At 44.5% G+C, this 17035-nt stretch overlaps 36 non-coding genes across 36 annotated transcripts; all 36 read left to right on the top strand.

The window, feature by feature from the left end:
- The first annotated feature begins 193 nt into the window (after nucleotides 1–193).
- Nucleotides 194–312, top strand: LOC134121213 (5S ribosomal RNA). Its single transcript, XR_009952755.1, has one exon. It is a non-coding gene; the product is annotated as a 5S ribosomal RNA (ribosomal RNA).
- Nucleotides 313–656: 344 nt separating this feature from the next.
- Nucleotides 657–775, top strand: LOC134121821 (5S ribosomal RNA). Its single transcript, XR_009953362.1, has one exon. It is a non-coding gene; the product is annotated as a 5S ribosomal RNA (ribosomal RNA).
- Nucleotides 776–1114: 339 nt separating this feature from the next.
- Nucleotides 1115–1233, top strand: LOC134121930 (5S ribosomal RNA). Its single transcript, XR_009953471.1, has one exon. It is a non-coding gene; the product is annotated as a 5S ribosomal RNA (ribosomal RNA).
- Nucleotides 1234–1577: 344 nt separating this feature from the next.
- LOC134121822 (5S ribosomal RNA) lies at nucleotides 1578–1696 on the top strand. Its single transcript, XR_009953363.1, has one exon. It is a non-coding gene; the product is annotated as a 5S ribosomal RNA (ribosomal RNA).
- A 339-nt stretch (nucleotides 1697–2035) lies between these two features.
- LOC134121214 (5S ribosomal RNA) lies at nucleotides 2036–2154 on the top strand. Its single transcript, XR_009952756.1, has one exon. It is a non-coding gene; the product is annotated as a 5S ribosomal RNA (ribosomal RNA).
- Nucleotides 2155–2498: 344 nt separating this feature from the next.
- Nucleotides 2499–2617, top strand: LOC134121824 (5S ribosomal RNA). Its single transcript, XR_009953365.1, has one exon. It is a non-coding gene; the product is annotated as a 5S ribosomal RNA (ribosomal RNA).
- Nucleotides 2618–2956: 339 nt separating this feature from the next.
- Nucleotides 2957–3075, top strand: LOC134121931 (5S ribosomal RNA). The gene has a single exon (XR_009953472.1). It is a non-coding gene; the product is annotated as a 5S ribosomal RNA (ribosomal RNA).
- A 344-nt stretch (nucleotides 3076–3419) lies between these two features.
- On the top strand, nucleotides 3420–3538 carry LOC134121932 (5S ribosomal RNA). Its single transcript, XR_009953473.1, has one exon. It is a non-coding gene; the product is annotated as a 5S ribosomal RNA (ribosomal RNA).
- A 339-nt stretch (nucleotides 3539–3877) lies between these two features.
- Nucleotides 3878–3996, top strand: LOC134121215 (5S ribosomal RNA). The gene has a single exon (XR_009952757.1). It is a non-coding gene; the product is annotated as a 5S ribosomal RNA (ribosomal RNA).
- Nucleotides 3997–4340: 344 nt separating this feature from the next.
- LOC134122073 (5S ribosomal RNA) lies at nucleotides 4341–4459 on the top strand. Its single transcript, XR_009953614.1, has one exon. It is a non-coding gene; the product is annotated as a 5S ribosomal RNA (ribosomal RNA).
- A 339-nt stretch (nucleotides 4460–4798) lies between these two features.
- LOC134121216 (5S ribosomal RNA) lies at nucleotides 4799–4917 on the top strand. The gene has a single exon (XR_009952758.1). It is a non-coding gene; the product is annotated as a 5S ribosomal RNA (ribosomal RNA).
- Nucleotides 4918–5261: 344 nt separating this feature from the next.
- Nucleotides 5262–5380, top strand: LOC134121825 (5S ribosomal RNA). The gene has a single exon (XR_009953366.1). It is a non-coding gene; the product is annotated as a 5S ribosomal RNA (ribosomal RNA).
- Nucleotides 5381–5719: 339 nt separating this feature from the next.
- LOC134121217 (5S ribosomal RNA) lies at nucleotides 5720–5838 on the top strand. Its single transcript, XR_009952759.1, has one exon. It is a non-coding gene; the product is annotated as a 5S ribosomal RNA (ribosomal RNA).
- A 398-nt stretch (nucleotides 5839–6236) lies between these two features.
- On the top strand, nucleotides 6237–6355 carry LOC134121218 (5S ribosomal RNA). The gene has a single exon (XR_009952760.1). It is a non-coding gene; the product is annotated as a 5S ribosomal RNA (ribosomal RNA).
- Nucleotides 6356–6694: 339 nt separating this feature from the next.
- LOC134121219 (5S ribosomal RNA) lies at nucleotides 6695–6813 on the top strand. The gene has a single exon (XR_009952761.1). It is a non-coding gene; the product is annotated as a 5S ribosomal RNA (ribosomal RNA).
- Nucleotides 6814–7157: 344 nt separating this feature from the next.
- LOC134122260 (5S ribosomal RNA) lies at nucleotides 7158–7276 on the top strand. Its single transcript, XR_009953800.1, has one exon. It is a non-coding gene; the product is annotated as a 5S ribosomal RNA (ribosomal RNA).
- Nucleotides 7277–7674: 398 nt separating this feature from the next.
- On the top strand, nucleotides 7675–7793 carry LOC134121220 (5S ribosomal RNA). The gene has a single exon (XR_009952762.1). It is a non-coding gene; the product is annotated as a 5S ribosomal RNA (ribosomal RNA).
- A 344-nt stretch (nucleotides 7794–8137) lies between these two features.
- On the top strand, nucleotides 8138–8256 carry LOC134121826 (5S ribosomal RNA). Its single transcript, XR_009953367.1, has one exon. It is a non-coding gene; the product is annotated as a 5S ribosomal RNA (ribosomal RNA).
- A 339-nt stretch (nucleotides 8257–8595) lies between these two features.
- On the top strand, nucleotides 8596–8714 carry LOC134121221 (5S ribosomal RNA). The gene has a single exon (XR_009952763.1). It is a non-coding gene; the product is annotated as a 5S ribosomal RNA (ribosomal RNA).
- Nucleotides 8715–9058: 344 nt separating this feature from the next.
- LOC134121827 (5S ribosomal RNA) lies at nucleotides 9059–9177 on the top strand. The gene has a single exon (XR_009953368.1). It is a non-coding gene; the product is annotated as a 5S ribosomal RNA (ribosomal RNA).
- Nucleotides 9178–9516: 339 nt separating this feature from the next.
- LOC134121222 (5S ribosomal RNA) lies at nucleotides 9517–9635 on the top strand. Its single transcript, XR_009952764.1, has one exon. It is a non-coding gene; the product is annotated as a 5S ribosomal RNA (ribosomal RNA).
- A 344-nt stretch (nucleotides 9636–9979) lies between these two features.
- LOC134122261 (5S ribosomal RNA) lies at nucleotides 9980–10098 on the top strand. The gene has a single exon (XR_009953801.1). It is a non-coding gene; the product is annotated as a 5S ribosomal RNA (ribosomal RNA).
- A 398-nt stretch (nucleotides 10099–10496) lies between these two features.
- Nucleotides 10497–10615, top strand: LOC134121224 (5S ribosomal RNA). Its single transcript, XR_009952766.1, has one exon. It is a non-coding gene; the product is annotated as a 5S ribosomal RNA (ribosomal RNA).
- A 344-nt stretch (nucleotides 10616–10959) lies between these two features.
- On the top strand, nucleotides 10960–11078 carry LOC134121828 (5S ribosomal RNA). The gene has a single exon (XR_009953369.1). It is a non-coding gene; the product is annotated as a 5S ribosomal RNA (ribosomal RNA).
- Nucleotides 11079–11417: 339 nt separating this feature from the next.
- Nucleotides 11418–11536, top strand: LOC134121225 (5S ribosomal RNA). Its single transcript, XR_009952767.1, has one exon. It is a non-coding gene; the product is annotated as a 5S ribosomal RNA (ribosomal RNA).
- A 347-nt stretch (nucleotides 11537–11883) lies between these two features.
- On the top strand, nucleotides 11884–12002 carry LOC134121226 (5S ribosomal RNA). Its single transcript, XR_009952768.1, has one exon. It is a non-coding gene; the product is annotated as a 5S ribosomal RNA (ribosomal RNA).
- Nucleotides 12003–12341: 339 nt separating this feature from the next.
- Nucleotides 12342–12460, top strand: LOC134121227 (5S ribosomal RNA). Its single transcript, XR_009952769.1, has one exon. It is a non-coding gene; the product is annotated as a 5S ribosomal RNA (ribosomal RNA).
- A 344-nt stretch (nucleotides 12461–12804) lies between these two features.
- On the top strand, nucleotides 12805–12923 carry LOC134122262 (5S ribosomal RNA). Its single transcript, XR_009953802.1, has one exon. It is a non-coding gene; the product is annotated as a 5S ribosomal RNA (ribosomal RNA).
- Nucleotides 12924–13321: 398 nt separating this feature from the next.
- LOC134121228 (5S ribosomal RNA) lies at nucleotides 13322–13440 on the top strand. The gene has a single exon (XR_009952770.1). It is a non-coding gene; the product is annotated as a 5S ribosomal RNA (ribosomal RNA).
- A 344-nt stretch (nucleotides 13441–13784) lies between these two features.
- LOC134121829 (5S ribosomal RNA) lies at nucleotides 13785–13903 on the top strand. The gene has a single exon (XR_009953370.1). It is a non-coding gene; the product is annotated as a 5S ribosomal RNA (ribosomal RNA).
- Nucleotides 13904–14242: 339 nt separating this feature from the next.
- LOC134121229 (5S ribosomal RNA) lies at nucleotides 14243–14361 on the top strand. The gene has a single exon (XR_009952771.1). It is a non-coding gene; the product is annotated as a 5S ribosomal RNA (ribosomal RNA).
- A 344-nt stretch (nucleotides 14362–14705) lies between these two features.
- LOC134121830 (5S ribosomal RNA) lies at nucleotides 14706–14824 on the top strand. The gene has a single exon (XR_009953371.1). It is a non-coding gene; the product is annotated as a 5S ribosomal RNA (ribosomal RNA).
- A 339-nt stretch (nucleotides 14825–15163) lies between these two features.
- LOC134121230 (5S ribosomal RNA) lies at nucleotides 15164–15282 on the top strand. The gene has a single exon (XR_009952772.1). It is a non-coding gene; the product is annotated as a 5S ribosomal RNA (ribosomal RNA).
- A 344-nt stretch (nucleotides 15283–15626) lies between these two features.
- On the top strand, nucleotides 15627–15745 carry LOC134122263 (5S ribosomal RNA). The gene has a single exon (XR_009953803.1). It is a non-coding gene; the product is annotated as a 5S ribosomal RNA (ribosomal RNA).
- Nucleotides 15746–16143: 398 nt separating this feature from the next.
- On the top strand, nucleotides 16144–16262 carry LOC134121231 (5S ribosomal RNA). The gene has a single exon (XR_009952773.1). It is a non-coding gene; the product is annotated as a 5S ribosomal RNA (ribosomal RNA).
- A 344-nt stretch (nucleotides 16263–16606) lies between these two features.
- Nucleotides 16607–16725, top strand: LOC134121831 (5S ribosomal RNA). Its single transcript, XR_009953372.1, has one exon. It is a non-coding gene; the product is annotated as a 5S ribosomal RNA (ribosomal RNA).
- The last annotated feature ends 310 nt before the right edge of the window (nucleotides 16726–17035 follow it).

The following is a 17035-nucleotide window of genomic DNA, read 5'->3' on the forward strand; positions in this document are numbered from 1 at the left end:
GGCGGGGACTGCAATGGCCATTCACCGATTGGCTGGGACTCCTGGGCGGGTCTTCTCTAGTCCATCCAATTTTCGGCATGGGATGTCACAGCCTTCTTTGCATACCCTTATTTAACCCACACAAAGATGCCAACGGCAGGCGTGTCATAATTCATTGACGCATTATAAAGGATTAGGAAAAAGATAAAAAGCAGCTTACGGCCATACCTCTCTGGTTCCGCCCGATCTCGTCTGATCTCGGAAGCTAAGCAGAGCAGGGCCTGGTTAGTACCTGGATGGAAGACCGCCTGGGAATCCCAGGTGCCGTAAGCTTTTTCACTTCTCTCTCCGAAAGCCGCCGAGCGCCGCAGATTGTACACCTGTTTTAACGTTGGATATGAAAGGAAATTAGACAATATTATCCAAAATGATTCCGTTTCATGATTGCTAAATTAGTGTTGGTCAACATTTACGATTGGCATACTGTTGTTTGTAATTTAGCCGTTGAAATACAGGTGCTAACCCAACATGTTAGAATTGCCAGTGAAGAAAAGTAAAGTTACCTTCAGGCTTTAGGAACCTCTCTTGCCAATGCTAAGAACTGCTTCAATTTTAGAAAAAGAAACTTCTGATTATCTTTGACACGTTTTAAAGGATTAGGAAAAAGATGAAAAGCAGCTTACGTCCATACCTCTCTGGTTCCGCCCGATCTCGTCTGATCTCGGAAGCTAAGCAGAGCAGGGCCTGGTTAGTACCTGGATGGAAGACCGCCTGGGAATCCCAGGTGCCGTAAGCTTTTTCACTTCTCTCTCTGAAAGCCGCCCAGCGCCGTAGATTGTACACCTACACAATTGTAAAAAAAAATTCACATTGTAGAAGAGATGCAATAGGAAGAAGATGAAAGGTGGCTTACGTCCATACCATCGTCAGGCCATTTGAGGTGGCGGGGACTGCAATGGCCATTCACCGATTGGCTGGGACTCCTGGGCGGGTCTTCTCTAGTCCATCCAATTTTCGGCATGGGATGTCACAGCCTTCTTTGCATACCCTTATTTAACCCACACAAAGATGCCAACGGCAGGCGTGTCATAATTCATTGACGCATTATAAAGGATTAGGAAAAAGATAAAAAGCAGCTTACGGCCATACCTCTCTGGTTCCGCCCGATCTGGTCTGATCTCGGAAGCTAAGCAGAGCAGGGCCTGGTTAGTACCTGGATGGAAGACCGCCTGGGAATCCCAGGTGCCGTAAGCTTTTTCACTTCTCTCTCCGAAAGCCGCCGAGCGCCGCAGATTGTACACCTGTTTTAACGTTGGATATGAAAGGAAATTAGACAATATTATCCAAAATGATTCCGTTTCATGATTGCTAAATTAGTGTTGGTCAACATTTACGATTGGCATACTGTTGTTTGTAATTTAGCCGTTGAAATACAGGTGCTAACCCAACATGTTAGAATTGCCAGTGAAGAAAAGTAAAGTTACCTTCAGGCTTTAGGAACCTCTCTTGCCAATGCTAAGAACTGCTTCAATTTTAGAAAAAGAAACTTCTGATTATCTTTGACACGTTTTAAAGGATTAGGAAAAAGATGAAAAGCAGCTTACGTCCATACCTCTCTGGTTCCGCCCGATCTCGTCTGATCTCGGAAGCTAAGCAGAGCAGGGCCTGGTTAGTACCTGGATGGAAGACCGCCTGGGAATCCCAGGTGCCGTAAGCTTTTTCACTTCTCTCTCTGAAAGCCGCCCAGCGCCGTAGATTGTACACCTACACAATTGTAAAAAAAAATTCACATTGTAGAAGAGATGCAATAGGAAGAAGATGAAAGGTGGCTTACGTCCATACCATCGTCAGGCCATTTGAGGTGGCGGGGACTGCAATGGCCATTCACCGATTGGCTGGGACTCCTGGGCGGGTCTTCTCTAGTCCATCCAATTTTCGGCATGGGATGTCACAGCCTTCTTTGCATACCCTTATTTAACCCACACAAAGATGCCAACGGCAGGCGTGTCATAATTCATTGACGCATTATAAAGGATTAGGAAAAAGATAAAAAGCAGCTTACGGCCATACCTCTCTGGTTCCGCCCGATCTCGTCTGATCTCGGAAGCTAAGCAGAGCAGGGCCTGGTTAGTACCTGGATGGAAGACCGCCTGGGAATCCCAGGTGCCGTAAGCTTTTTCACTTCTCTCTCCGAAAGCCGCCGAGCGCCGCAGATTGTACACCTGTTTTAACGTTGGATATGAAAGGAAATTAGACAATATTATCCAAAATGATTCCGTTTCATGATTGCTAAATTAGTGTTGGTCAACATTTACGATTGGCATACTGTTGTTTGTAATTTAGCCGTTGAAATACAGGTGCTAACCCAACATGTTAGAATTGCCAGTGAAGAAAAGTAAAGTTACCTTCAGGCTTTAGGAACCTCTCTTGCCAATGCTAAGAACTGCTTCAATTTTAGAAAAAGAAACTTCTGATTATCTTTGACACGTTTTAAAGGATTAGGAAAAAGATGAAAAGCAGCTTACGTCCATACCTCTCTGGTTCCGCCCGATCTCGTCTGATCTCGGAAGCTAAGCAGAGCAGGGCCTGGTTAGTACCTGGATGGAAGACCGCCTGGGAATCCCAGGTGCCGTAAGCTTTTTCACTTCTCTCTCTGAAAGCCGCCCAGCGCCGTAGATTGTACACCTACACAATTGTAAAAAAAAATTCACATTGTAGAAGAGATGCAATAGGAAGAAGATGAAAGGTGGCTTACGTCCATACCATCGTCAGGCCATTTGAGGTGGCGGGGACTGCAATGGCCATTCACCGATTGGCTGGGACTCCTGGGCGGGTCTTCTCTAGTCCATCCAATTTTCGGCATGGGATGTCACAGCCTTCTTTGCATACCCTTATTTAACCCACACAAAGATGCCAACGGCAGGCGTGTCATAATTCATTGACGCATTATAAAGGATTAGGAAAAAGATAAAAAGCAGCTTACGGCCATACCTCTCTGGTTCCGCCCGATCTGGTCTGATCTCGGAAGCTAAGCAGAGCAGGGCCTGGTTAGTACCTGGATGGAAGACCGCCTGGGAATCCCAGGTGCCGTAAGCTTTTTCACTTCTCTCTCCGAAAGCCGCCGAGCGCCGCAGATTGTACACCTGTTTTAACGTTGGATATGAAAGGAAATTAGACAATATTATCCAAAATGATTCCGTTTCATGATTGCTAAATTAGTGTTGGTCAACATTTACGATTGGCATACTGTTGTTTGTAATTTAGCCGTTGAAATACAGGTGCTAACCCAACATGTTAGAATTGCCAGTGAAGAAAAGTAAAGTTACCTTCAGGCTTTAGGAACCTCTCTTGCCAATGCTAAGAACTGCTTCAATTTTAGAAAAAGAAACTTCTGATTATCTTTGACACGTTTTAAAGGATTAGGAAAAAGATGAAAAGCAGCTTACGGCCATACCTCTCTGGTTCCGCCCGATCTGGTCTGATCTCGGAAGCTAAGCAGAGCAGGGCCTGGTTAGTACCTGGATGGAAGACCGCCTGGGAATCCCAGGTGCCGTAAGCTTTTTAACTTCTCTCTCTGAAAGCCGCCCAGCGCCGTAGATTGTACACCTACACAATTGTAAAAAAAAATTCACATTGTAGAAGAGATGCAATAGGAAGAAGATGAAAGGTGGCTTACGTCCATACCATCGTCAGGCCATTTGAGGTGGCGGGGACTGCAATGGCCATTCACCGATTGGCTGGGACTCCTGGGCGGGTCTTCTCTAGTCCATCCAATTTTCGGCATGGGATGTCACAGCCTTCTTTGCATACCCTTATTTAACCCACACAAAGATGCCAACGGCAGGCGTGTCATAATTCATTGACGCATTATAAAGGATTAGGAAAAAGATAAAAAGCAGCTTACGGCCATACCTCTCTGGTTCCGCCCGATCTCGTCTGATCTCGGAAGCTAAGCAGAGCAGGGCCTGGTTAGTACCTGGATGGAAGACCGCCTGGGAATCCCAGGTGCCGTAAGCTTTTTCACTTCTCTCTCCGAAAGCCGCCGAGCGCCGCAGATTGTACACCTGTTTTAACGTTGGATATGAAAGGAAATTAGACAATATTATCCAAAATGATTCCGTTTCATGATTGCTAAATTAGTGTTGGTCAACATTTACGATTGGCATACTGTTGTTTGTAATTTAGCCGTTGAAATACAGGTGCTAACCCAACATGTTAGAATTGCCAGTGAAGAAAAGTAAAGTTACCTTCAGGCTTTAGGAACCTCTCTTGCCAATGCTAAGAACTGCTTCAATTTTAGAAAAAGAAACTTCTGATTATCTTTGACACGTTTTAAAGGATTAGGAAAAAGATGAAAAGCAGCTTACGTCCATACCTCTCTGGTTCTGCCCGATCTCGTCTGATCTCGGAAGCTAAGCAGAGCAGGGCCTGGTTAGTACCTGGATGGAAGACCGCCTGGGAATCCCAGGTGCCGTAAGCTTTTTCACTTCTCTCTCTGAAAGCCGCCCAGCGCCGTAGATTGTACACCTACACAATTGTAAAAAAAAATTCACATTGTAGAAGAGATGCAATAGGAAGAAGATGAAAGGTGGCTTACGTCCATACCATCGTCAGGCCATTTGAGGTGGCGGGGACTGCAATGGCCATTCACCGATTGGCTGGGACTCCTGGGCGGGTCTTCTCTAGTCCATCCAATTTTCGGCATGGGATGTCACAGCCTTCTTTGCATACCCTTATTTAACCCACACAAAGATGCCAACGGCAGGCGTGTCATAATTCATTGACGCATTATAAAGGATTAGGAAAAAGATAAAAAGCAGCTTACGGCCATACCTCTCTGGTTCCGCCCGATCTCGTCTGATCTCGGAAGCTAAGCAGAGCAGGGCCTGGTTAGTACCTGGATGGAAGACCGCCTGGGAATCCCAGGTGCCGTAAGCTTTTTCACTTCTCTCTCCGAAAGCCGCCGAGCGCCGCAGATTGTACACCTGTTTTAACGTTGGATATGAAAGGAAATTAGACAATATTATCCAAAATGATTCCGTTTCATGATTGCTAAATTAGTGTTGGTCAACATTTACGATTGGCATACTGTTGTTTGTAATTTAGCCGTTGAAATACAGGTGCTAACCCAACATGTTAGAATTGCCAGTGAAGAAAAGTAAAGTTACCTTCAGGCTTTAGGAACCTCTCTTGCCAATGCTAAGAACTGCTTCAATTTTAGAAAAAGAAACTTCTGATTATCTTTGACACGTTTTAAAGGATTAGGAAAAAGATGAAAAGCAGCTTACGTCCATACCTCTCTGGTTCCGCCCGATCTCGTCTGATCTCGGAAGCTAAGCAGAGCAGGGCCTGGTTAGTACCTGGATGGAAGACCGCCTGGGAATCCCAGGTGCCGTAAGCTTTTTCACTTCTCTCTCTGAAAGCCGCCCAGCGCCGTAGATTGTACACCTACACAATTGTAAAAAAAAATTCACATTGTAGAAGAGATGCAATAGGAAGAAGATGAAAGGTGGCTTACGTCCATACCATCGTCAGGCCATTTGAGGTGGCGGGGACTGCAATGGCCATTCACCGATTGGCTGGGACTCCTGGGCGGGTCTTCTCTAGTCCATCCAATTTTCGGCATGGGATGTCACAGCCTTCTTTGCATACCCTTATTTAACCCACACAAAGATGCCAACGGCAGGCGTGTCATAATTCATTGACGCATTATAAAGGATTAGGAAAAAGATAAAAAGCAGCTTACGGCCATACCTCTCTGGTTCCGCCCGATCTCGTCTGATCTCGGAAGCTAAGCAGAGCAGGGCCTGGTTAGTACCTGGATGGAAGACCGCCTGGGAATCCCAGGTGCCGTAAGCTTTTTCACTTCTCTCACCGAAAGCCGCCGAGCGCCGCAGATTGTACACCTACAAATTACAAAAAGTATATCACATTGTTGAAGAGATGCATGTTTAGTGTTGTTTTAACGTTGGATATGAAAGGCAATTAGACAATATTATCCAAAATGATTCCGTTTCATGGTTGCTAAATTAGTGTTGATCAACATTTAACAATTGGCATACTTTTGTTTGTAATTTAGCCGTTGAAATACAGGTGCTAACCCAACATGTTAGAATTGCCAGTGAAGAAAAGTAAAGTTACCTTCAGGCTTTAGAAACCTCTCTTGCCAATCCTAAGAACTGCTTCAATTTTAGAAAAAGAAACTCTTCTGATTATCTTTGACGCATTATAAAGGATTAGGAAAAAGATAAAAAGCAGCTTACGGCCATACCTCTCTGGTTCCGCCCGATCTCGTCTGATCTCGGAAGCTAAGCAGAGCAGGGCCTGGTTAGTACCTGGATGGAAGACCGCCTGGGAATCCCAGGTGCCGTAAGCTTTTTCACTTCTCTCTCTGAAAGCCGCCCAGCGCCGTAGATTGTACACCTACACAATTGTAAAAAAAAATTCACATTGTAGAAGAGATGCAATAGGAAGAAGATGAAAGGTGGCTTACGTCCATACCATCGTCAGGCCATTTGAGGTGGCGGGGACTGCAATGGCCATTCACCGATTGGCTGGGACTCCTGGGCGGGTCTTCTCTAGTCCATCCAATTTTCGGCATGGGATGTCACAGCCTTCTTTGCATACCCTTATTTAACCCACACAAAGATGCCAACGGCAGGCGTGTCATAATTCATTGACGCATTATAAAGGATTAGGAAAAAGATAAAAAGCAGCTTACGGCCATACCTCTCTGGTTCCGCCCGATCTCGTCTGATCTCGGAAGCTAAGCAGAGCAGGGCCTGGTTAGTACCTGGATGGAAGACCGCCTGGGAATCCCAGGTGCCGTAAGCTTTTTCACTTCTCTCTCCGAAAGCCGCCGAGCGCCGCAGATTGTACACCTGTTTTAACGTTGGATATGAAAGGAAATTAGACAATATTATCCAAAATGATTCCGTTTCATGATTGCTAAATTAGTGTTGGTCAACATTTACGATTGGCATACTGTTGTTTGTAATTTAGCCGTTGAAATACAGGTGCTAACCCAACATGTTAGAATTGCCAGTGAAGAAAAGTAAAGTTACCTTCAGGCTTTAGGAACCTCTCTTGCCAATGCTAAGAACTGCTTCAATTTTAGAAAAAGAAACTTCTGATTATCTTTGACACGTTTTAAAGGATTAGGAAAAAGATGAAAAGCAGCTTACGTCCATACCTCTCTGGTTCCGCCCGATCTCGTCTGTTCTCGGAAGCTAAGCAGAGCAGGGCCTGGTTAGTACCTGGATGGAAGACCGCCTGGGAATCCCAGGTGCCGTAAGCTTTTTCACTTCTCTCACCGAAAGCCGCCGAGCGCCGCAGATTGTACACCTACAAATTACAAAAAGTATATCACATTGTTGAAGAGATGCATGTTTAGTGTTGTTTTAACGTTGGATATGAAAGGCAATTAGACAATATTATCCAAAATGATTCCGTTTCATGGTTGCTAAATTAGTGTTGATCAACATTTAACAATTGGCATACTTTTGTTTGTAATTTAGCCGTTGAAATACAGGTGCTAACCCAACATGTTAGAATTGCCAGTGAAGAAAAGTAAAGTTACCTTCAGGCTTTAGAAACCTCTCTTGCCAATCCTAAGAACTGCTTCAATTTTAGAAAAAGAAACTCTTCTGATTATCTTTGACGCATTATAAAGGATTAGGAAAAAGATAAAAAGCAGCTTACGGCCATACCTCTCTGGTTCCGCCCGATCTCGTCTGATCTCGGAAGCTAAGCAGAGCAGGGCCTGGTTAGTACCTGGATGGAAGACCGCCTGGGAATCCCAGGTGCCGTAAGCTTTTTCACTTCTCTCTCCGAAAGCCGCCGAGCGCCGCAGATTGTACACCTGTTTTAACGTTGGATATGAAAGGAAATTAGACAATATTATCCAAAATGATTCCGTTTCATGATTGCTAAATTAGTGTTGGTCAACATTTACGATTGGCATACTGTTGTTTGTAATTTAGCCGTTGAAATACAGGTGCTAACCCAACATGTTAGAATTGCCAGTGAAGAAAAGTAAAGTTACCTTCAGGCTTTAGGAACCTCTCTTGCCAATGCTAAGAACTGCTTCAATTTTAGAAAAAGAAACTTCTGATTATCTTTGACACGTTTTAAAGGATTAGGAAAAAGATGAAAAGCAGCTTACGTCCATACCTCTCTGGTTCCGCCCGATCTCGTCTGATCTCGGAAGCTAAGCAGAGCAGGGCCTGGTTAGTACCTGGATGGAAGACCGCCTGGGAATCCCAGGTGCCGTAAGCTTTTTCACTTCTCTCTCTGAAAGCCGCCCAGCGCCGTAGATTGTACACCTACACAATTGTAAAAAAAAATTCACATTGTAGAAGAGATGCAATAGGAAGAAGATGAAAGGTGGCTTACGTCCATACCATCGTCAGGCCATTTGAGGTGGCGGGGACTGCAATGGCCATTCACCGATTGGCTGGGACTCCTGGGCGGGTCTTCTCTAGTCCATCCAATTTTCGGCATGGGATGTCACAGCCTTCTTTGCATACCCTTATTTAACCCACACAAAGATGCCAACGGCAGGCGTGTCATAATTCATTGACGCATTATAAAGGATTAGGAAAAAGATAAAAAGCAGCTTACGGCCATACCTCTCTGGTTCCGCCCGATCTCGTCTGATCTCGGAAGCTAAGCAGAGCAGGGCCTGGTTAGTACCTGGATGGAAGACCGCCTGGGAATCCCAGGTGCCGTAAGCTTTTTCACTTCTCTCTCCGAAAGCCGCCGAGCGCCGCAGATTGTACACCTGTTTTAACGTTGGATATGAAAGGAAATTAGACAATATTATCCAAAATGATTCCGTTTCATGATTGCTAAATTAGTGTTGGTCAACATTTACGATTGGCATACTGTTGTTTGTAATTTAGCCGTTGAAATACAGGTGCTAACCCAACATGTTAGAATTGCCAGTGAAGAAAAGTAAAGTTACCTTCAGGCTTTAGGAACCTCTCTTGCCAATGCTAAGAACTGCTTCAATTTTAGAAAAAGAAACTTCTGATTATCTTTGACACGTTTTAAAGGATTAGGAAAAAGATGAAAAGCAGCTTACGTCCATACCTCTCTGGTTCCGCCCGATCTCGTCTGATCTCGGAAGCTAAGCAGAGCAGGGCCTGGTTAGTACCTGGATGGAAGACCGCCTGGGAATCCCAGGTGCCGTAAGCTTTTTCACTTCTCTCTCTGAAAGCCGCCCAGCGCCGTAGATTGTACACCTACACAATTGTAAAAAAAAATTCACATTGTAGAAGAGATGCAATAGGAAGAAGATGAAAGGTGGCTTACGTCCATACCATCGTCAGGCCATTTGAGGTGGCGGGGACTGCAATGGCCATTCACCGATTGGCTGGGACTCCTGGGCGGGTCTTCTCTAGTCCATCCAATTTTCGGCATGGGATGTCACAGCCTTCTTTGCATACCCTTATTTAACCCACACAAAGATGCCAACGGCAGGCGTGTCATAATTCATTGACGCATTATAAAGGATTAGGAAAAAGATAAAAAGCAGCTTACGGCCATACCTCTCTGGTTCCGCCCGATCTCGTCTGATCTCGGAAGCTAAGCAGAGCAGGGCCTGGTTAGTACCTGGATGGAAGACCGCCTGGGAATCCCAGGTGCCGTAAGCTTTTTCACTTCTCTCTCCGAAAGCCGCCGAGCGCCGCAGATTGTACACCTGTTTTAACGTTGGATATGAAAGGAAATTAGACAATATTATCCAAAATGATTCCGTTTCATGATTGCTAAATTAGTGTTGGTCAACATTTACGATTGGCATACTGTTGTTTGTAATTTAGCCGTTGAAATACAGGTGCTAACCCAACATGTTAGAATTGCCAGTGAAGAAAAGTAAAGTTACCTTCAGGCTTTAGGAACCTCTCTTGCCAATGCTAAGAACTGCTTCAATTTTAGAAAAAGAAACTTCTGATTATCTTTGACACGTTTTAAAGGATTAGGAAAAAGATGAAAAGCAGCTTACGTCCATACCTCTCTGGTTCCGCCCGATCTCGTCTGTTCTCGGAAGCTAAGCAGAGCAGGGCCTGGTTAGTACCTGGATGGAAGACCGCCTGGGAATCCCAGGTGCCGTAAGCTTTTTCACTTCTCTCACCGAAAGCCGCCGAGCGCCGCAGATTGTACACCTACAAATTACAAAAAGTATATCACATTGTTGAAGAGATGCATGTTTAGTGTTGTTTTAACGTTGGATATGAAAGGCAATTAGACAATATTATCCAAAATGATTCCGTTTCATGGTTGCTAAATTAGTGTTGATCAACATTTAACAATTGGCATACTTTTGTTTGTAATTTAGCCGTTGAAATACAGGTGCTAACCCAACATGTTAGAATTGCCAGTGAAGAAAAGTAAAGTTACCTTCAGGCTTTAGAAACCTCTCTTGCCAATCCTAAGAACTGCTTCAATTTTAGAAAAAGAAACTCTTCTGATTATCTTTGACGCATTATAAAGGATTAGGAAAAAGATAAAAAGCAGCTTACGGCCATACCTCTCTGGTTCCGCCCGATCTCGTCTGATCTCGGAAGCTAAGCAGAGCAGGGCCTGGTTAGTACCTGGATGGAAGACCGCCTGGGAATCCCAGGTGCCGTAAGCTTTTTCACTTCTCTCTCCGAAAGCCGCCGAGCGCCGCAGATTGTACACCTGTTTTAACGTTGGATATGAAAGGAAATTAGACAATATTATCCAAAATGATTCCGTTTCATGATTGCTAAATTAGTGTTGGTCAACATTTACGATTGGCATACTGTTGTTTGTAATTTAGCCGTTGAAATACAGGTGCTAACCCAACATGTTAGAATTGCCAGTGAAGAAAAGTAAAGTTACCTTCAGGCTTTAGGAACCTCTCTTGCCAATGCTAAGAACTGCTTCAATTTTAGAAAAAGAAACTTCTGATTATCTTTGACACGTTTTAAAGGATTAGGAAAAAGATGAAAAGCAGCTTACGTCCATACCTCTCTGGTTCCGCCCGATCTCGTCTGATCTCGGAAGCTAAGCAGAGCAGGGCCTGGTTAGTACCTGGATGGAAGACCGCCTGGGAATCCCAGGTGCCGTAAGCTTTTTCACTTCTCTCTCTGAAAGCCGCCCAGCGCCGTAGATTGTACACCTACACAATTGTAAAAAAAAATTCACATTGTAGAAGAGATGCAATAGGAAGAAGATGAAAGGTGGCTTACGTCCATACCATCGTCAGGCCATTTGAGGTGGCGGGGACTGCAATGGCCATTCACCGATTGGCTGGGACTCCTGGGCGGGTCTTCTCTAGTCCATCCAATTTTCGGCATGGGATGTCACAGCCTTCTTTGCATACCCTTATTTAACCCACACAAAGATGCCAACGGCAGGCGTGTCATAATTCATTGACGCATTATAAAGGATTAGGAAAAAGATAAAAAGCAGCTTACGGCCATACCTCTCTGGTTCCGCCCGATCTCGTCTGATCTCGGAAGCTAAGCAGAGCAGGGCCTGGTTAGTACCTGGATGGAAGACCGCCTGGGAATCCCAGGTGCCGTAAGCTTTTTCACTTCTCTCTCCGAAAGCCGCCGAGCGCCGCAGATTGTACACCTGTTTTAACGTTGGATATGAAAGGCAATTAGACAATATTATCCAAAATGATTCCGTTTCATGGTTGCTAAATTAGTGTTGATCAACATTTAACAATTGGCATACTTTTGTTTGTAATTTAGCCGTTGAAATACAGGTGCTAACCCAACATGTTAGAATTGCCAGTGAAGAAAAGTAAAGTTACCTTCAGGCTTTAGAAACCTCTCTTGCCAATCCTAAGAACTGCTTCAATTTTAGAAAAAGAAACTCTTCTGATTATCTTTGACGCATTATAAAGGATTAGGAAAAAGATAAAAAGCAGCTTACGGCCATACCTCTCTGGTTCCGCCCGATCTCGTCTGATCTCGGAAGCTAAGCAGAGCAGGGCCTGGTTAGTACCTGGATGGAAGACCGCCTGGGAATCCCAGGTGCCGTAAGCTTTTTCACTTCTCTCTCTGAAAGCCGCCCAGCGCCGTAGATTGTACACCTACACAATTGTAAAAAAAAATTCACATTGTAGAAGAGATGCAATAGGAAGAAGATGAAAGGTGGCTTACGTCCATACCATCGTCAGGCCATTTGAGGTGGCGGGGACTGCAATGGCCATTCACCGATTGGCTGGGACTCCTGGGCGGGTCTTCTCTAGTCCATCCAATTTTCGGCATGGGATGTCACAGCCTTCTTTGCATACCCTTATTTAACCCACACAAAGATGCCAACGGCAGGCGTGTCATAATTCATTGACGCATTATAAAGGATTAGGAAAAAGATAAAAAGCAGCTTACGGCCATACCTCTCTGGTTCCGCCCGATCTCGTCTGATCTCGGAAGCTAAGCAGAGCAGGGCCTGGTTAGTACCTGGATGGAAGACCGCCTGGGAATCCCAGGTGCCGTAAGCTTTTTCACTTCTCTCTCCGAAAGCCGCCGAGCGCCGCAGATTGTACACCTGTTTTAACGTTGGATATGAAAGGAAATTAGACAATATTATCCAAAATGATTCCGTTTCATGATTGCTAAATTAGTGTTGGTCAACATTTACGATTGGCATACTGTTGTTTGTAATTTAGCCGTTGAAATACAGGTGCTAACCCAACATGTTAGAATTGCCAGTGAAGAAAAGTAAAGTTACCTTCAGGCTTTAGGAACCTCTCTTGCCAATGCTAAGAACTGCTTCAATTTTAGAAAAAGAAACTTCTGATTATCTTTGACACGTTTTAAAGGATTAGGAAAAAGATGAAAAGCAGCTTACGTCCATACCTCTCTGGTTCCGCCCGATCTCGTCTGTTCTCGGAAGCTAAGCAGAGCAGGGCCTGGTTAGTACCTGGATGGAAGACCGCCTGGGAATCCCAGGTGCCGTAAGCTTTTTCACTTCTCTCACCGAAAGCCGCCGAGCGCCGCAGATTGTACACCTACAAATTACAAAAAGTATATCACATTGTTGAAGAGATGCATGTTTAGTGTTGTTTTAACGTTGGATATGAAAGGCAATTAGACAATATTATCCAAAATGATTCCGTTTCATGGTTGCTAAATTAGTGTTGATCAACATTTAACAATTGGCATACTTTTGTTTGTAATTTAGCCGTTGAAATACAGGTGCTAACCCAACATGTTAGAATTGCCAGTGAAGAAAAGTAAAGTTACCTTCAGGCTTTAGAAACCTCTCTTGCCAATCCTAAGAACTGCTTCAATTTTAGAAAAAGAAACTCTTCTGATTATCTTTGACGCATTATAAAGGATTAGGAAAAAGATAAAAAGCAGCTTACGGCCATACCTCTCTGGTTCCGCCCGATCTCGTCTGATCTCGGAAGCTAAGCAGAGCAGGGCCTGGTTAGTACCTGGATGGAAGACCGCCTGGGAATCCCAGGTGCCGTAAGCTTTTTCACTTCTCTCTCCGAAAGCCGCCGAGCGCCGCAGATTGTACACCTGTTTTAACGTTGGATATGAAAGGAAATTAGACAATATTATCCAAAATGATTCCGTTTCATGATTGCTAAATTAGTGTTGGTCAACATTTACGATTGGCATACTGTTGTTTGTAATTTAGCCGTTGAAATACAGGTGCTAACCCAACATGTTAGAATTGCCAGTGAAGAAAAGTAAAGTTACCTTCAGGCTTTAGGAACCTCTCTTGCCAATGCTAAGAACTGCTTCAATTTTAGAAAAAGAAACTTCTGATTATCTTTGACACGTTTTAAAGGATTAGGAAAAAGATGAAAAGCAGCTTACGTCCATACCTCTCTGGTTCCGCCCGATCTCGTCTGATCTCGGAAGCTAAGCAGAGCAGGGCCTGGTTAGTACCTGGATGGAAGACCGCCTGGGAATCCCAGGTGCCGTAAGCTTTTTCACTTCTCTCTCTGAAAGCCGCCCAGCGCCGTAGATTGTACACCTACACAATTGTAAAAAAAAATTCACATTGTAGAAGAGATGCAATAGGAAGAAGATGAAAGGTGGCTTACGTCCATACCATCGTCAGGCCATTTGAGGTGGCGGGGACTGCAATGGCCATTCACCGATTGGCTGGGACTCCTGGGCGGGTCTTCTCTAGTCCATCCAATTTTCGGCATGGGATGTCACAGCCTTCTTTGCATACCCTTATTTAACCCACACAAAGATGCCAACGGCAGGCGTGTCATAATTCATTGACGCATTATAAAGGATTAGGAAAAAGATAAAAAGCAGCTTACGGCCATACCTCTCTGGTTCCGCCCGATCTCGTCTGATCTCGGAAGCTAAGCAGAGCAGGGCCTGGTTAGTACCTGGATGGAAGACCGCCTGGGAATCCCAGGTGCCGTAAGCTTTTTCACTTCTCTCTCCGAAAGCCGCCGAGCGCCGCAGATTGTACACCTGTTTTAACGTTGGATATGAAAGGAAATTAGACAATATTATCCAAAATGATTCCGTTTCATGATTGCTAAATTAGTGTTGGTCAACATTTACGATTGGCATACTGTTGTTTGTAATTTAGCCGTTGAAATACAGGTGCTAACCCAACATGTTAGAATTGCCAGTGAAGAAAAGTAAAGTTACCTTCAGGCTTTAGGAACCTCTCTTGCCAATGCTAAGAACTGCTTCAATTTTAGAAAAAGAAACTTCTGATTATCTTTGACACGTTTTAAAGGATTAGGAAAAAGATGAAAAGCAGCTTACGTCCATACCTCTCTGGTTCCGCCCGATCTCGTCTGATCTCGGAAGCTAAGCAGAGCAGGGCCTGGTTAGTACCTGGATGGAAGACCGCCTGGGAATCCCAGGTGCCGTAAGCTTTTTCACTTCTCTCTCTGAAAGCCGCCCAGCGCCGTAGATTGTACACCTACACAATTGTAAAAAAAAATTCACATTGTAGAAGAGATGCAATAGGAAGAAGATGAAAGGTGGCTTACGTCCATACCATCGTCAGGCCATTTGAGGTGGCGGGGACTGCAATGGCCATTCACCGATTGGCTGGGACTCCTGGGCGGGTCTTCTCTAGTCCATCCAATTTTCGGCATGGGATGTCACAGCCTTCTTTGCATACCCTTATTTAACCCACACAAAGATGCCAACGGCAGGCGTGTCATAATTCATTGACGCATTATAAAGGATTAGGAAAAAGATAAAAAGCAGCTTACGGCCATACCTCTCTGGTTCCGCCCGATCTCGTCTGATCTCGGAAGCTAAGCAGAGCAGGGCCTGGTTAGTACCTGGATGGAAGACCGCCTGGGAATCCCAGGTGCCGTAAGCTTTTTCACTTCTCTCTCCGAAAGCCGCCGAGCGCCGCAGATTGTACACCTGTTTTAACGTTGGATATGAAAGGAAATTAGACAATATTATCCAAAATGATTCCGTTTCATGATTGCTAAATTAGTGTTGGTCAACATTTACGATTGGCATACTGTTGTTTGTAATTTAGCCGTTGAAATACAGGTGCTAACCCAACATGTTAGAATTGCCAGTGAAGAAAAGTAAAGTTACCTTCAGGCTTTAGGAACCTCTCTTGCCAATGCTAAGAACTGCTTCAATTTTAGAAAAAGAAACTTCTGATTATCTTTGACACGTTTTAAAGGATTAGGAAAAAGATGAAAAGCAGCTTACGTCCATACCTCTCTGGTTCCGCCCGATCTCGTCTGTTCTCGGAAGCTAAGCAGAGCAGGGCCTGGTTAGTACCTGGATGGAAGACCGCCTGGGAATCCCAGGTGCCGTAAGCTTTTTCACTTCTCTCACCGAAAGCCGCCGAGCGCCGCAGATTGTACACCTACAAATTACAAAAAGTATATCACATTGTTGAAGAGATGCATGTTTAGTGTTGTTTTAACGTTGGATATGAAAGGCAATTAGACAATATTATCCAAAATGATTCCGTTTCATGGTTGCTAAATTAGTGTTGATCAACATTTAACAATTGGCATACTTTTGTTTGTAATTTAGCCGTTGAAATACAGGTGCTAACCCAACATGTTAGAATTGCCAGTGAAGAAAAGTAAAGTTACCTTCAGGCTTTAGAAACCTCTCTTGCCAATCCTAAGAACTGCTTCAATTTTAGAAAAAGAAACTCTTCTGATTATCTTTGACGCATTATAAAGGATTAGGAAAAAGATAAAAAGCAGCTTACGGCCATACCTCTCTGGTTCCGCCCGATCTCGTCTGATCTCGGAAGCTAAGCAGAGCAGGGCCTGGTTAGTACCTGGATGGAAGACCGCCTGGGAATCCCAGGTGCCGTAAGCTTTTTCACTTCTCTCTCCGAAAGCCGCCGAGCGCCGCAGATTGTACACCTGTTTTAACGTTGGATATGAAAGGAAATTAGACAATATTATCCAAAATGATTCCGTTTCATGATTGCTAAATTAGTGTTGGTCAACATTTACGATTGGCATACTGTTGTTTGTAATTTAGCCGTTGAAATACAGGTGCTAACCCAACATGTTAGAATTGCCAGTGAAGAAAAGTAAAGTTACCTTCAGGCTTTAGGAACCTCTCTTGCCAATGCTAAGAACTGCTTCAATTTTAGAAAAAGAAACTTCTGATTATCTTTGACACGTTTTAAAGGATTAGGAAAAAGATGAAAAGCAGCTTACGTCCATACCTCTCTGGTTCCGCCCGATCTCGTCTGATCTCGGAAGCTAAGCAGAGCAGGGCCTGGTTAGTACCTGGATGGAAGACCGCCTGGGAATCCCAGGTGCCGTAAGCTTTTTCACTTCTCTCTCTGAAAGCCGCCCAGCGCCGTAGATTGTACACCTACACAATTGTAAAAAAAAATTCACATTGTAGAAGAGATGCAATAGGAAGAAGATGAAAGGTGGCTTACGTCCATACCATCGTCAGGCCATTTGAGGTGGCGGGGACTGCAATGGCCATTCACCGATTGGCTGGGACTCCTGGGCGGGTCTTCTCTAGTCCATCCAATTTTCGGCATGGGATGTCACAGCCTTCTTTGCATACCCTTATTTAACCCACACAAAGATGCCAACGGCAGGCGTGTCATAATTCATTGACGCATT

The sequence above is a fragment of the Pungitius pungitius genome, unplaced genomic scaffold, assembly GCF_949316345.1.
Source record: "Pungitius pungitius unplaced genomic scaffold, fPunPun2.1 scaffold_28, whole genome shotgun sequence".
Lineage (NCBI taxonomy): Eukaryota > Metazoa > Chordata > Actinopteri > Perciformes > Gasterosteidae > Pungitius > Pungitius pungitius.